General features: G+C 33.5%; 1 long non-coding RNA gene across 1 annotated transcript; it reads left to right on the forward strand.

Moving 5' to 3' along the window:
• Window positions 1-4,751: 4,751 nt before the first annotated feature.
• Window positions 4,752-10,682, forward strand: LOC145804502 (uncharacterized). Its single transcript, XR_014346355.1, has 4 exons — window positions 4,752-4,923; window positions 5,736-5,835; window positions 9,229-9,433; window positions 10,407-10,682. It is a non-coding gene; the product is annotated as an uncharacterized LOC145804502 (long non-coding RNA).
• The last annotated feature ends 4,160 nt before the right edge of the window (window positions 10,683-14,842 follow it).

Consider the following 14,842-nt stretch of genomic DNA (forward strand, 5'->3'; position numbering starts at 1 on the left):
GGATATTTTAAGTTCAGTGACCAATACCCAATCCATTTTCCCTATAACCAGATTATTTCTTATGACATCCCTATCATTGAATTTCTCACATTCTAATTACACTATACTCTTCCAAACACCTGAATTTTAACCATTTTCAACCCTCCAAGGAAGCCATTCTACCATCACACCATTATATTTATGGCTTACTAACCCCTTCTACACAATGCATTTATTTCCTTATCAAATCTCTACCAACATTTTGAGAAAATGAGCAATATTCATAGCTATTTACAAACCCAACCCACCTGAATTCTTACTGGTGGTTACTTTCTTACAATTCACTAGATTTTTCAATTTCACAAGATTAATTTTACTGGCTTCTTGCACGGCTGTATATACTAGTAGACATAAGGAAAACATTGTTTTCGTTTCCCTGTTGGCCACACCAAAAATAAGCAATTTATTAACTTATTTGGATCACATCACCGCTCTAATTTTCTACACTTCTACACATCTTTTCAAAATAAGTAAAAAAAATAAAATAAAAGATTAAGTCATACCCAAAACAAATCATGGGTTCACACATTTTTAGCACTTCTTAATACAATAGCTAACTTTAACAATAAAAAAAATTAACTTAAACACAAGGAAGAGAAACATCAATCATTCAAACTGAACCAACCAAAAAGTATTATATAGGAATAGTGCATCAAAGTCAAAGCATTTAACAAATTCAACATGACAAAACTCAAACAAGAAGGTGCTTGATTTAAATCTAACACTAAGCTCTCAAAATTCTTCCATTGAAACTAGTAATTGAAACAAAAGGCAGAGAAGCAGACTCAGTCACCCTTTCTCCGGAAAGAGCATCCCTCGGTGAGCCTTGCACGGCCTCCTGTTGGCTGGCACAAGACGGTCTGGCAGTTTCCGCACACCACAACAGTTTGCGAGTGGCTAAAGACGGTGGTTCTGCAATTTTACCGATTGATCAATAAATAAAAACAATGGCGACTCTAGGAATTTAAGTCAGTGGTGTCAATTGAAAGGCAAAAATATCTAATGAAAACAAAAAATATATATTGTATTTTATATTATAAAATATTTTAAAGACACAAATAAGCCAAGATTAATTTTTATGTAGGTTCAATGTCCCATTTGAAAAAAACATAAAAGTTAGCTTTTAAAATTATGGAGTTTTATATTAATGTTTAAAATGCTTTGAATAAGTTGTAATGCTTTATTTGATTTATTGGAATAAGATAAAATGGAATGTTATGATCATTCATTTAGCTTCCTTATGGAATGATCATCCCCTTACAATAGTGAATAATTATTCCATTTGTAATGTAATTTTCATTAATTATTTAGTCAACCAAACATAGTAATGAATATTTTGATAGAATAATCATTCCATTTCCTCTATTCTAATAGTGTTTGGTACAATGTGATAAGTTGAAATTGGTTTGTAAATAATTAATAAGCCTAAAAATTTGTGGGTTCAAAGTCACTTTTTTAGTGGGGTCAGTTATGATAACACATTTCTAAAACAACAATTATATGCAAAGTAAAATAAATTTTCTTCTATTGAGGGGGTTCAAGTGACACCACAAGCTATGCTGTGGCGTCGCCCCTGAATAAAAATGTACTAAAGCGGAAAAGAACATGACACATCATGTAAATCTCTGTTTGGTTTTGAAAACCAGGGTAAGTTTGGCAAGTTAAAAAAATACCCAAAAAGTAATAAAATACCCCCCAAAAATCAAAGAACTATACAAAAAAAAAAAAGGTCAAAAATTCCCTTTCTACTTCTGGCACTTTTTTTCCCATAAAAACCAAAAAATCATCCCAAAGCATATTATTTTTCAGATCATATTTTAACCAGAAAGTTAAAAATTTACTAAAATAGATTATTCCAAAAAAACCCTCAATAATTATATTTTAATTAAAAAATACTTCATTTCTACATCCAACTAACCTAGCTGTACTTAAAATTTTAGAGAAGAACTGAAAACCACTAAAAACAACACCAAAAAATCATTTTTTTAGTGAACTTTTCAAGTTTCTTCAGAAATATTTGAATTTTAAGGTGCAACAGGTGAATCAATTTGGCTAAAATGTGAAAAACAGTACAAAAAACAGTTTTTAGAAACTAAACCAAACAGAGCATTTAATTTTAAACCCAAAAAAATAACATGGGATCAATAACAATAATAAACAAAGTATTACAGAAACTCACATGTTGAAACAGCCCTGGCATTTGACATCCTTTGGCATAAAAAATTGAAGAATCAGAGCAATATTTGATTAAAACCAAATCTTACAACAAATTGGGTAACAATTATGAGTGAAAAAGTAAAAATTGATGGGTTTGTGTTACCATGAAGAAGGAATTAGGGGACTGAACCAGACGTTTTAGCTTGTGCTTCCTCTTCTCGAGCTCCGCCGGTGGATTCAACAAATCGATATCGTTTGGAAGAACCTAAAATTTCACAAATAACATTAAAACGAGATCAAAACTCACTCAATCATCATGAAGAACCAGATTCAATACCATAAAAACCTAACAAAGACAGTTACAGATCTGAACAACGAAACACAAAAAAACAGGATTTTGATATGACGATGAGGTGTGATCGAACTCACCATTTTGTGTCGGTGAGTTGGAGAAGGAGAGAGCTTTTTCGCAGCCAAGTTCGCAAAAACCCTAGATGAAGACTCCGAAGGATGTACTATTGAGAAGGCCGAACCCTAGACTTATCGTCGCATATATATAGGCGAAATTGGAATCACTATAGACCGTTGGATGGATGAGTGTCTAATCTCAGCCATTGTTTTTTTTTTTTTTTTTGTAAATTACAACAAACTCCCTTAAAATATAATTATTTATACTTTGTCTCTCTAAATTTCAAAATTCAATAATAAACCACCTTAAAATGTTATCTCATTACATTAATCTTTTTTGTTATGCTAGAGATTTAAACAGATATATGATTTTTAAATAAAATTAATACTCTAAATTATTAATATTATTTGTACTTTATCTTCATTATCTTAATGAGAAAATTTAAACGAGATCACCAGATAAAAATATTATTTCATAAAATTCAATAAGTGGTATGTGCTTCATGCATGACACGATTTTGTGTAAATCCTTAACATAATCATAACAAAAAGAGATAAATTGTAATAAGATAATATTTTGAGATAATTAATTGTTAAATTTTAAAATTTATGAGAGCAAAGTCACTACAACAAAAATAGTCTTTAGAGACGAAAGCTAATGACGAAAATAAATTTTGTCACAAAATACGTATCTTTTAATGACGAAAATAATATTTTGTCTCCAAATGTACCATTTTTAGAGATAAAAATAAAATTTCGTCACCAATCTAAATACATAATAAAAAAATTAGGTGACGAAATTATTTTTCGTCATTATTTATATTTTTTTTGTCACTGAAGATTTTCCCGCTATTTTTTCGGAGGGTATCAAAATTTTGAGACTTTTGGTGACGAAACAATTGGTCACCAATTATAAAATTATTAATGACAAATATATTTTTGTCACCAATAATTTTTAATATTTCAATATCATTTAGTGACAAAACTATTTTTGTGGCCAATATTTTTATCTTTGGTGAAGAAATAATTTTGTCACTAATAAATGATTTAGTTGCTAAATATTTTAGAGGGAAATGAAAATATATTGGCGCCTATGGAAGCAGATATATTCTTCGTAAAAATAAAATAAAATAAAAAACCTGTTATGCTTGGTTGTACAAACAGACCTCACACACACAATAATTTCTCCGTCAAACCTAATTTCACACACACACGTTATACTCATTCACGGGACTGAGTTTCCTCATCGCCGCTGCTAACATTTCATCGATTCACACACATCACCGGTGTGTCGATCAGCTCACCGCCGACAGCCTTTCACTACAAAACTGATTTGATCACATAATTATTGATATCCGATCAACGTAATATTTTATAGGTATATAGTACTCGATGAATTCTACAAATTAAACGGTTTGAATTATCAAAACGAGATCCGTGATGGGCCCCCCATGAACCCAACAGTACACTCCAGTTCTAAAGCCTCATCCTATTTTTTTCGTTTTTGTTAATTTGCGACGACCTTTCAAACCATTGCAAAAAATTAATCTGCTAATATTCCACTAATACTACAATAATACATATAGGTCACACCTAAAAATTTAAAACCATCCCACTTTTAATTCAATGGCCTCGCTTGGGAAGTGGCTATTTTAGTAGGCTATTTGGCTTTTTGGCTATTTTAATAGGCTATTTTAGTTTTTGTGTTTGGGAAGTTGAGATGAATTTTATTTGGGTTGTTGTATTGAAAAATGTGTTGAAATGATGTTTGAAATTAGAATGACAAATTTGCCCCTAAAAATATATATTTTTAAATTGTTGTCAAGGGATAAAACTGTAATTTACCATCTAAAAATCAAATTTTGTAGCTGACAGTGTAGACACAGCCTACACTGCCGCTGTGCAGGCCTTTTTTTTTTTTTTTTTTTTTTTTTTTTTTTTTGAAAAAGCTTGCAAAATGGCTTTTTGGCTAAAATTTTTTTTAGGCTATAATAGCCGGCCAAATCACTTCCCAAACAGCCCCAATGTGTGATAAAAAAAAAAATGTGTGAAGTAACTTTTTTTTATTTTTTATTTATTTATTTCAACAGCCCACACCCCCACAAAGAAACAAATCATTTTTTATTTTATTTTTGAGATTCCAAACATATCTCTCAATCCTCTCTCCCTCTCTCTCTCTCTCTCTCTTCAAGCGCTAACCCTAGTCTTCTGCACATACTTGATCGCCCGGCACCCGTTCGACCAGCTGAGAGTGACCAGCAGCAGCGATCGGCGAGCGGCGGCAATGGCAGCAATCGGCGAGCAACAGCGGCGACTGAGGTATTTTCTTCTCTTCTATTTTCTTCTTCTCTTATCTTCTTCTATTCTTCTACTATTTTGCTAATTTGATTTTTGTTAAAATCAACCCTTGATTTTCGATTTTTGTTGAAACTAGCCCTTGATTTTTGTTGAAATCAACCCTTGATTTTTGCTCTATATATATATCTCTCTCTCTCTGCCCCCTCTCCCCCAATTTCAAACCCTAACTATAATTTTCGATCTCTCAGATCTCAGCCCCTTCTCTGTTCTATATCACAAAAGTCATTTTGATTTCATTTCGCTTATTTTGAAGTGTTTCATATGTTAAAAATGCTAAATGTTCGATGCGTTCATTTACATGTTTGTTTATCTGCATTTTGTTGATCTGTACCTGTCTTTCTCTCTCGTTCACTCATCATATTATTTTCCTTGTGGCCTTCACTCTGTGTATTTAATTCAATTCAAAATATGAAACCAGGTGCCATAGTGATTCTCTTATGTTTTGAATGACTTACAATTGAAATTTGCACTAATTAAATCAGGACATCATGTCCATGAGGGCTCATCCAAAAGCCAACCCATTGGATGATAAGTGGCATGTTAACAATTGAGAATAGTCCAGGACACGTTACAACTTTTATGTTGATTTCAGCTTCTGAGTCATGAGCTGTCACATGTTTGGGTTTTTAAAACTCCTTTTTTTTTTTAACCTTAAAAGTGGACTGATACGTCTTTCAGTGATGGGTGTTTTGGTTATATTAATTTAGGTATTACTGATAGCTATTGGAATGAATAAATTCTTTATAATGTGAATGCTTTCATGCTTTTAACAGTTGCAGCGGCAGAGAGAAAGCAAAGGACAAGAATAAAAAATGCATTGCATGAGCTAGGTGGAATTTTCATCCATCTGAATCTTCAATGAAGTTGTGTGAGGTTTGAGTATATCTTCGCCTGAAATTTGAACCTATTTGATCTGATTAATTCCTATCATATCATCAGTTGAAAATATTCCATCTAAATACCGAAGAAGTTTGGTCGATTTCAAGACTATATGTATTTATGCTACATGAATTCAGGTGCTAGGGGTGTCTGATGCAGGCATCTGTTCAAGTATATTTATCTAATTCTCAAGTTAAGGATATACTAAGACACCTAGATTTCATATTTCTTAAATCCTCTTTATTTTTGAAGTGTAAAATAATATTTACATTAAAATAACATTTTAGTTATGTGGTAGACTCGTTATACACGCTTGGGTGGGTGTATGCACATTTAGGCAATATCAAACACATATCTCAGACTATTACTTAACTGTGAAAGTGTCCGACGAAACTTGCCAAAATATTTTACAAATTTGAAAGAGTCCATAAAACTTAGTCCATGATTCTTGAAAAACACCACTGCTGAGGACATGACAATCCCATCTCATCTGTTTGTAATTGCTGGTGTCACGACCCAAACCCGGCCCTATGGGTTTAGCACCGTAACCGGCCAGTAATCCGAGATTACCGAAGGCCTGCTTAACAGTAATACAGTAAAACAGAGTACAGGGCCTGGCGGAAGCCAATACAGTAATTAAACAATGTCCAATGAGCTGTGACAGTCTGTATACCAAAAAGATTTTTCATGCATTCATACATATACAAATGGTACAGTCTATACAAAATTTACAATCACACAGTACAGGGACCTAATCCCTTGATAACAGTACAGTTAGTAACTGACAGTCTATACAGTAATCCAAACAGTATGGAGACAGACGGGGGAAAACAAACAAAACACCCCAAAGCCATAGCATGGCAACTCGGAACCTCGCAGTGAGGCACAAAGGCTGGCTTGACAAAACTGGAGTCTAACCCACGCTCCTAGCTCCGATCTGGTGGCTGAGCACCTACATATATATATAAACAGTGAGCTAAAGCCCAGTGAATAACATAATGCGTAAAGAGGTTTAGAATGAATGTCCTTACGGTAATGAAAACAGTTCAATTCAATCAGTATTTCAGTTGTTCAGTACAGTAAACAGTCATATGTGGTACATCCATTAGCATAACAGTAACAGTAGGTCTTAAAAGACCGAACAGTAATGATGGCCATCAATCAGTAAACAGTAGTGGCTCCACGAGGGAACCGACAGAGAATTCTGTCGCAGTAACAGTAACAGTAAACAGTAGGTACTAAGGATGCCACAGTACAGTTCAGAAATAAAGGACATACATTCATTCAGTAATACCAGTTCAGTAAATAGTTCAGTTCAGTATTCAAAAGATATCAGTTGAACATATCTTTACACAATTGTTACTCACAGAGTTCTGGGCTACAGTATGCTAGAGCGTGTCTCCCCAGTGGCCAACCCTACACAGTTCACAGGTTGAACACACACTAAGCTACACAGTTGGGAAATATCATAACTTAATCCCTAATTTGCCTCGGTGTGTTCTACATCTATATCCTCATTAAGATGCCTTAAACTAGGCCTAAGAATGCCTAGGATGGGATGAGGATGCAAAAATACACTTAGAAAACATTTCGCAAACTTTGCTGAAAATAGGAGCCTCGCTCGAGCGAGACTTTCTTCGCTCGAGCGGAAGTCCAAAATCAAAGGCTTCGCTCGAGCGAGTAATCCTTCGCTCGAGCGGTCTGTCGAAACAGTAAAAATACTGGATGCTGCGATTTTGCGCGCGATGGTCGCTCGATGGTCGCTCGAGCGGAGCCCTGGACAAAAGTGCTCGCTCGAGCGGGGAATCCTTCGCTCGAGCGAGGAAGCCAAATCTGGAATTTCCAGATTTGCCTCCCAAGCTCAAACCAAGCATTCTACCACTCCAAACTCGACCTCTTGGGTCCAAATTCTGGAAAACATAGCTAAATTCAATGTATAACAAGTTTCAAAGCTCAATTTATGAATTCAAGCCCCAAAGGTGAGTCAATTCAAACCATATTCAAACCCATTTTCCAAGAATAATCCTCAAACATGACATGCATGATCTTAAATCATTTTCAAAGCTTTAATGCTGTTTCAAAAGAGCTTAAACCTTCAAAAACAAGATGAACTCATGGGGTACCACAAAATTATGAACATGCATGCACCATTATACCATGAATTCAACTCAAAACTCATTAATCCAAACATGCATGCATGAAATGAGCTTCAATTCACCATTAATGACCCAAATCATGACTTAGCTCTACAATCTAACATGGACCATGCAACAATCAACTCAAAACATGAATAAGAAGACAATGGAGCTACCTTAAGTCTTGTATTTAGGATAGGGAAGCTCAAATGTACAAAACTCCTTCAATTCTTCAATATTCTCAAGCTAAATCAACAAGAACAATTCTCTCTCTCTCTAACTCTCTTCTTGGTCGGTTAGAGGCAACACAAGGGCTGATGAAAATGTGTTATGTGGGCAAGTGTAAGGCTCAAATATGTTATATTGAGTGGGCCACTAAGGGTGGCAATTCGGTAATTAAGCCTAACTCTTGAATTAGCTTATTTTAATCTAATTTAGTCATACCTAATCAGTTTTCAGGTAAATACACCATAAAATCACATTAATTATGGTGATCATAAAACACTAATCGATTTCTGGTTCGGCCGCCGATAAGGCCTTCAATTAGCAGTTTAAACATATAACACGAACAGATCAAACAAACAGTCAACAGATAAAACGCAATTCAAACAGATGTATTCACTCAATTCAGTTTCAATTTCGGTCAGTCAGTTCAGTACTTTAATCAGTTCAATTCTCAGTCAGTTATCAGTCATTATCAGTTCCGTTTAACAGTAATCGGTGATTATCGGTAATCAATCAATCATTAATCAGTAAACAGTATGAGGGTTGTTACAGCCGGCCCCCTAATTCCAGTGATTACTTACATCCAATGGCTTATTATTTAACTCTTAGGGACAATCAAAGTCATTATGGTACAAATTATCCTAGTGAAGTCCGCCATTTGGCAAAATAACAAATTCCCCACCATAATATGAACATTGGGATATTCTCCTCATTCCACAATCACAAGCACTCTGAACAAATAGTACTAGAACTCTCACTTCCTCAAAATTGCAACATATTTGCTTACCTACCTGCATCAATCCTTTTCTCATCATCCAAAATGAATAGAATCTCTATCTGGGTAGCCTTGATTTTGTTCTCTCTCCTCCACACAACGAAATCCAACATGGTAGAAATCAGAAACTCATTAATGATTTTTTACAGAAAACTCTCAAACAACAGTAGGCCATCTGATAGTATTTTAGGTTGGAATATGACCTCTGATCCTTGCAAGGATTCATGGTTTGGTGTATATTGTGATGAGCAGGCTCTTTCTGTGAAGAAAATCGACCTTGGTGGCTTAGGTTTTACCGGAACTTTCGATGCTAGCACTATTTGCAATGTTCAATCTATTGCCACATCTCTTACTATTCTTGGTCTCAGTAACAACGGTCTTGGTGGGGGGAACCTTGATCAGATTGCAAGTTGCAGACAACTCACCCATCTCAATTTAGGTGGGAACAGGTTCTCAGGTAGCCTTCCCGATTCTCTTTCCATGCTAAATAATCTGATTGGACTCGACATATGGCAGAATAACTTCTCTGGTTCTATATATGATAATTCAGCACCAAGGCACACTATTGCCTTTTGACACTGGAAAAGTTCCAGTGTCATATATTCATTCAAATTCACTTCTAAATGTTCCAAGGTACTTTGTGTTTAACACTGACATTTTTACATTTATTCCATGGTTGTTAAACTAAGCTAGTGAATTATGAAACCCTTATTGTGGAACCATGTATTATTGGATTCATATTTTCATTGACTGCGATAAAGTTTTCTCCTATTTTAAAACTTGCTATGTTAATTTCTACTTTATTCCGTCTTTTAGGATAATGCTGACAGTTCTCCACCTGATGAACATGCAAATAGCACAGCAAAATGAACAAATTTAATAGGGGAGAGTGGGGAAAGTTCAGATTCTGATGGACAAGCATCTTGGTTAGTATATTATGTTTATATGTTAATTTAGTAGAACATTTCTTCTTCAACTAGGGCAGAATAAAAAATTACTTTTGACATTTAGGCACAAGGTTCCGGGAAAATAGTGAAATATGCATCTAAAGGCCCGAAAAACATCACAAACACCTTGAGATTATCAGAAACTATCATGAACACTTTGGGAGAGATCAACATAAGTTGTGAAAACTTGCAGAACAATCATAGGACTCTCGGTTGGAAAACATTTAGCCTTGAAAATAGGCCGTGAGGGAGTAAAATCTTGAAATAGTCGTTAAAAGGCCGAGAAATATCATGAACACCTTGGGAGGAACTAATGTAAGTTGTAAAAATTTACGAAACAAGCACAGTAAAATTTGGTTTCAAATTTACTTTGAAATTTTTGTTCTCTCTCTTCTAGGTTGCATATTAACATATTTAGTGAATGGTTACCTTAACCTTTTGTTGTTGTTGTTGTCGTTTTTTTTTTTCTTTTTTAAATGGCAGGTTGGAGATGAACGAATCTGGTGACCTGCATAGCAAGAGTTTTTTTGTTGATATTACCAGACACATCCATCACAGTGTAGTTGTACTTTTTGTTGATATTACCAAACATGTATTTTGACTATGTGGTTGTGGGTTATGATTATATTGTGTTGGATCTTATCTTTTTGTTGATATTTTATTGAATAGATTAAAAGAACAGGTTGTTGTTGATATTGCCAAATGAACAGGTTTTTGTAATGATTTGTAATGGGTATTATATTCAGCAGGTTATTAAAATGCACAAATTATTTTGATTATGTTGTAGTTTTTGATTTTACTAGAATAGATGTTATCGTTTGGATGTTATATATTAATTTCTTGATACTATGAGACATCTATTTTGCTTGGGTTGTTTTATGATAATGAACAGTTTAATTTTATATTGATTTGTATTATATATTTTATTTAACAGATTATTAAAATGTACAGGTATTGTTTATTGAAAAAAAATATATAAATTGCAAATATAACCCTCCCCTCCCAATTTTTAAAATTTATTTATTATTGGCGACGAAAAAAAATTGACACTCAAACTTTCTAATCCTAACAAATAATTTCGTCACACATATTTACTATTTCCTCACTAAATTAAAATATTTGTTGACAAAAGTTTTCGTCACTGAAGGGTTTTTTTTTCCATGTTTTGGTGATGATATTTTCGTCACTAAAAATTCTATCGCTATTTTTAATGACGAAATATTTTGTCACCCAAAACATATATAATAAAATTTTATTTAATGTTAATGACGAAATGAACGTTATAGGTGACAAAATATTTAATATTTAGTGACGAAATATTTCGTCACCAAATATCAATAATAGGTGACAAAATAAATTTTCGTCATCAGGTACTTTTAGTGACGACGAATTGATGACGAATGTGGTGACGAAATTATTTCGTCACAGATCAATTTGGTGACGAAAATTTCACTATTGGAGACGAAGTGATTTTGTCATTAAAGAACCATTTTGTTGTAGTGAGCGTAAATAAATCATAATTTAAGAAGTTCCACTCTAATTTACTTCCTTTTTTTTTTTTTTTTAACAGTATATCATATTAGGGCAAAACATTGGATTATATGAACTAATATTTTTTTATTTTTTTTTATTTAAATGTAATGAATTAGATGGAATTGATAATAATATTATTATTATTATTAATAACTAGTAATAAATTTTTATTATGTAGCTGAATTTTAAAATAAAATAAAATGTGAATATAAATTTTTAATTTAAATAGTTCATATTTTATATTGTTTTTAAGGGTTAAGCTTGAACAGTCAATTATTCATTTAGCTAAGTTTGATAAACCTAAAACTATATCAAGCTACTCGAGCTCAGTTCGACAAAAGCTTGAATTTTGTTAAAATTTTCAAACCAAACTTAAACGGTTATAACTGTTCAACTCATTTATCACATCTAACTATAAGTTATATAAAATAATAAACTTAAACACTTTTTTAACTATGGAAATTACAATTAAGAATAATACTTAGACATTTTGTTTGATTGAATTAATCAAAATTTTGTTAAATTTTTTAAGAATAATTTATTTTCATTGACGTTAATCCAATTAAAAACTTAGACCAAATCCAAGTTTGCACATTTATTCATCAAAATCAATCTTTATCAAAATGATTATACCATTCATTATATCAAACCTTCTAAGTAGTAGGAAATTATGTTAGAATTTGTAACCAAAAAAAATTATGTTAGAAATGTAGCCAAAAAAAAGAAAGAGAAAATGTTATGGCCAGAATAATATGAAGATGAAAATGTTGGGAGCAAATAACATTTATTTGGTATAATTTTATGCTTATATTGTAAAATTCAAAATTTGAATTTGAATTTTATATAAATATTTTTTAAATAATTAAAAAATATTATTATCTATAGTTATTTAAAAAATTTACAAGTCAATGAAATTTAGGCAACATACATTTTAATCACTATGAATCTGCTTTTATTCTTAAAAACATTTAAATTATTTTTCATTGAAGATAAACAACAATATTACAAATATTTATTCTCACTATATTTTGTAATAAATTAATAGGGATTTTATTTTTAGGCTCACCATTATAAGTCTTTTCTAGTGTAAGGATAGAAAAATAATACTTACCAGCATAAACGTTGATCTATGATTTTATTTCCCGACTATCTTCTATACGATGTGCTTTTTTTCGCTTGACGTGATCTATGCTTTGAGAAGATTGTATAACTTCCATTGCACTATCATGGTTGACATTAACGTTGGTTGAGATACCTGAATTCTCTTGGACCCACTCCCTCAATGTGATACTACCCTCTTCATAAATCGCTTTGATAACATTTGAACTTGCATAAATGAGCATGGAAAAAGTTGATCTGGCATTGGGACATCCACTTGAACTGGACATGGGAGGATTTGATTCGGCTTTGGGACATGTATTTGAACTTGAAATGTTTTTTTCATTAGAATCGACCTCTGGACTAAGGGCTTTAGACGACTTGCCATCAAAACAAATCTCTGGGATAAGTTCAAGGGCAACTTCATTGAGAGTATCAGAGGTTACATTACACCTCTGCATGAATTCTCCATATTTGATTGGTAAGTTTGTTTTGTTTAAAGCTTAGTGACCGAGAGGCTAGGACGATGAAAAAACTCAACTTGTTGCTAGTTTTAAGTGTCTCACGCAAACCAGGATCAACGAGAAAAAAGTTTTTTCCCATCATCACTTGTTTTTTTCTTTTCACAAATTGTTTAGGGTTCAACTTGTCTTTAGCATTTGCTCCTGGGCAACAAAACTTTCTATGGGATGTATTCATACCGTTGTCACCATTTTGATTGGGTGGGTTGCTGTTTTGTACAGTGCATATCATGTCCATTTCATAAGTATTATCAAGATTCACAACCAACGGAACTTGACTTCTTGTTCCTAATTCTTTTGGCGAGAATATTTCATCTTCAATCACCGTATGAAAATCCATTACTTTAAGTGAATGTAAGGCAACTTCCTAATCAAATGGGACTGATATTTTACCTTAGGCAAACTAGAATCTTGCAGTATAGCTATACCTTTGCCATTTTCTTGTTTGGTTAAACGTTGATTTGTGGGCTTAGAGCTAACAAGAAACCTTTCTTCAACATTCTCAAACAAACAAGGCAGAGCTACTTAACAAAAACCAAACCAAACAAACCAAATCCTAAAAATAGAGCAAAAGCTACTTGCTAGATCTTGCATCCCCAAAAGTGTAAAGCCCAAAGATTGGGTTTAAAGATGAAAAATCAAGCCAAGAGCACATCTATGTTCAGATCTGTGCAATCACAACAATTCGAAACATATTGGACCACAAAATCGATGATACTTGGATGATTATCGAAAGCTCGTACCAACTTTGAATCAATGTGCATTAGATGCTAGTTATTACTCTATTTGCCCAGCGTAGGTAGCAAATGGATCTGTAAGAGGGTGGTAGGAAATGGGAGAGGAGGGGAGGGGAGGGGACATCTGCCAGAACACTAGAGCTTTGCTTGAGAAACGAAAACATCACCGTTAGAACCACTTCCGGCACACGAAGCAAATGTCAGGACCACCCCCTCCCCAACGAAATGAGATCTGAGAAGGGTGAGAGAGTGTGACGGTTGTTTAGGGTCACCGGAGATTCACCGGAGTAGCATCGAAAATAGCTTGGGTTTTAGAACATGTTTCTTGAATGGTTGGGATTAGGGCCGCAAACAAGTCGAGCCGAGCAAAGTTAAGTTTCACATTGTTCAAGCTCAACTTGACAGAAACAAGTAAAGCTTAAGCTTGAGCCCGAATCGAGCTTAATTTTTTTTGTTCAAGCTTGGCTCATTAGGAAATTTAAAAACTCGAGCTCCGCTCGTCTTTGGTCGATTTCATAAACGATCTTGAACAAGCATGAAAACAAGGGAAAAACTTCTATTCAAATTAAAAATTCAGAAAATGAACCCATATATTTCTAAAAAATAAACAAAATATAAAATGAATGAAAATAGTTAAACCATGATTTTCTACACTAATTCAAATACATGGGTAATTATATTTTCAGAGAAAAAAATAAAATAAAAAGTGAAGTAACAGAAAATAAAATAGCCCAACTTTCTACTAGTCTTTGCCTCTATATCGGAGAATTGCATGTGGAACATCATTGTAGACACCCTATTTTTTACCATCCCTAGGACTTGGGTACCTCAGGTTGATTACTTTATGATGAATAGTTACGCTGTACAAACGTTCGATTTCTTCAGCAAGGAGCCTCAGTTTTCAGTCTCAAAAGCCTAGAACCTTGCACTTCCTTCAGACCAAAACCCAATTTTTTTCAGCCTGACCACTCAGAGGCTTGCTAGCCAAAAATTAGTGGTCGATCGTCCCCCTACCTAGCCGGCCAGCCGG

The sequence above is a fragment of the Camellia sinensis genome, chromosome 12 (assembly GCF_055761805.1).
Source record: "Camellia sinensis isolate YWXY chromosome 12, ASM5576180v1, whole genome shotgun sequence".
In the NCBI taxonomy this organism is placed as follows: Eukaryota; Viridiplantae; Streptophyta; class Magnoliopsida; order Ericales; family Theaceae; genus Camellia; species Camellia sinensis.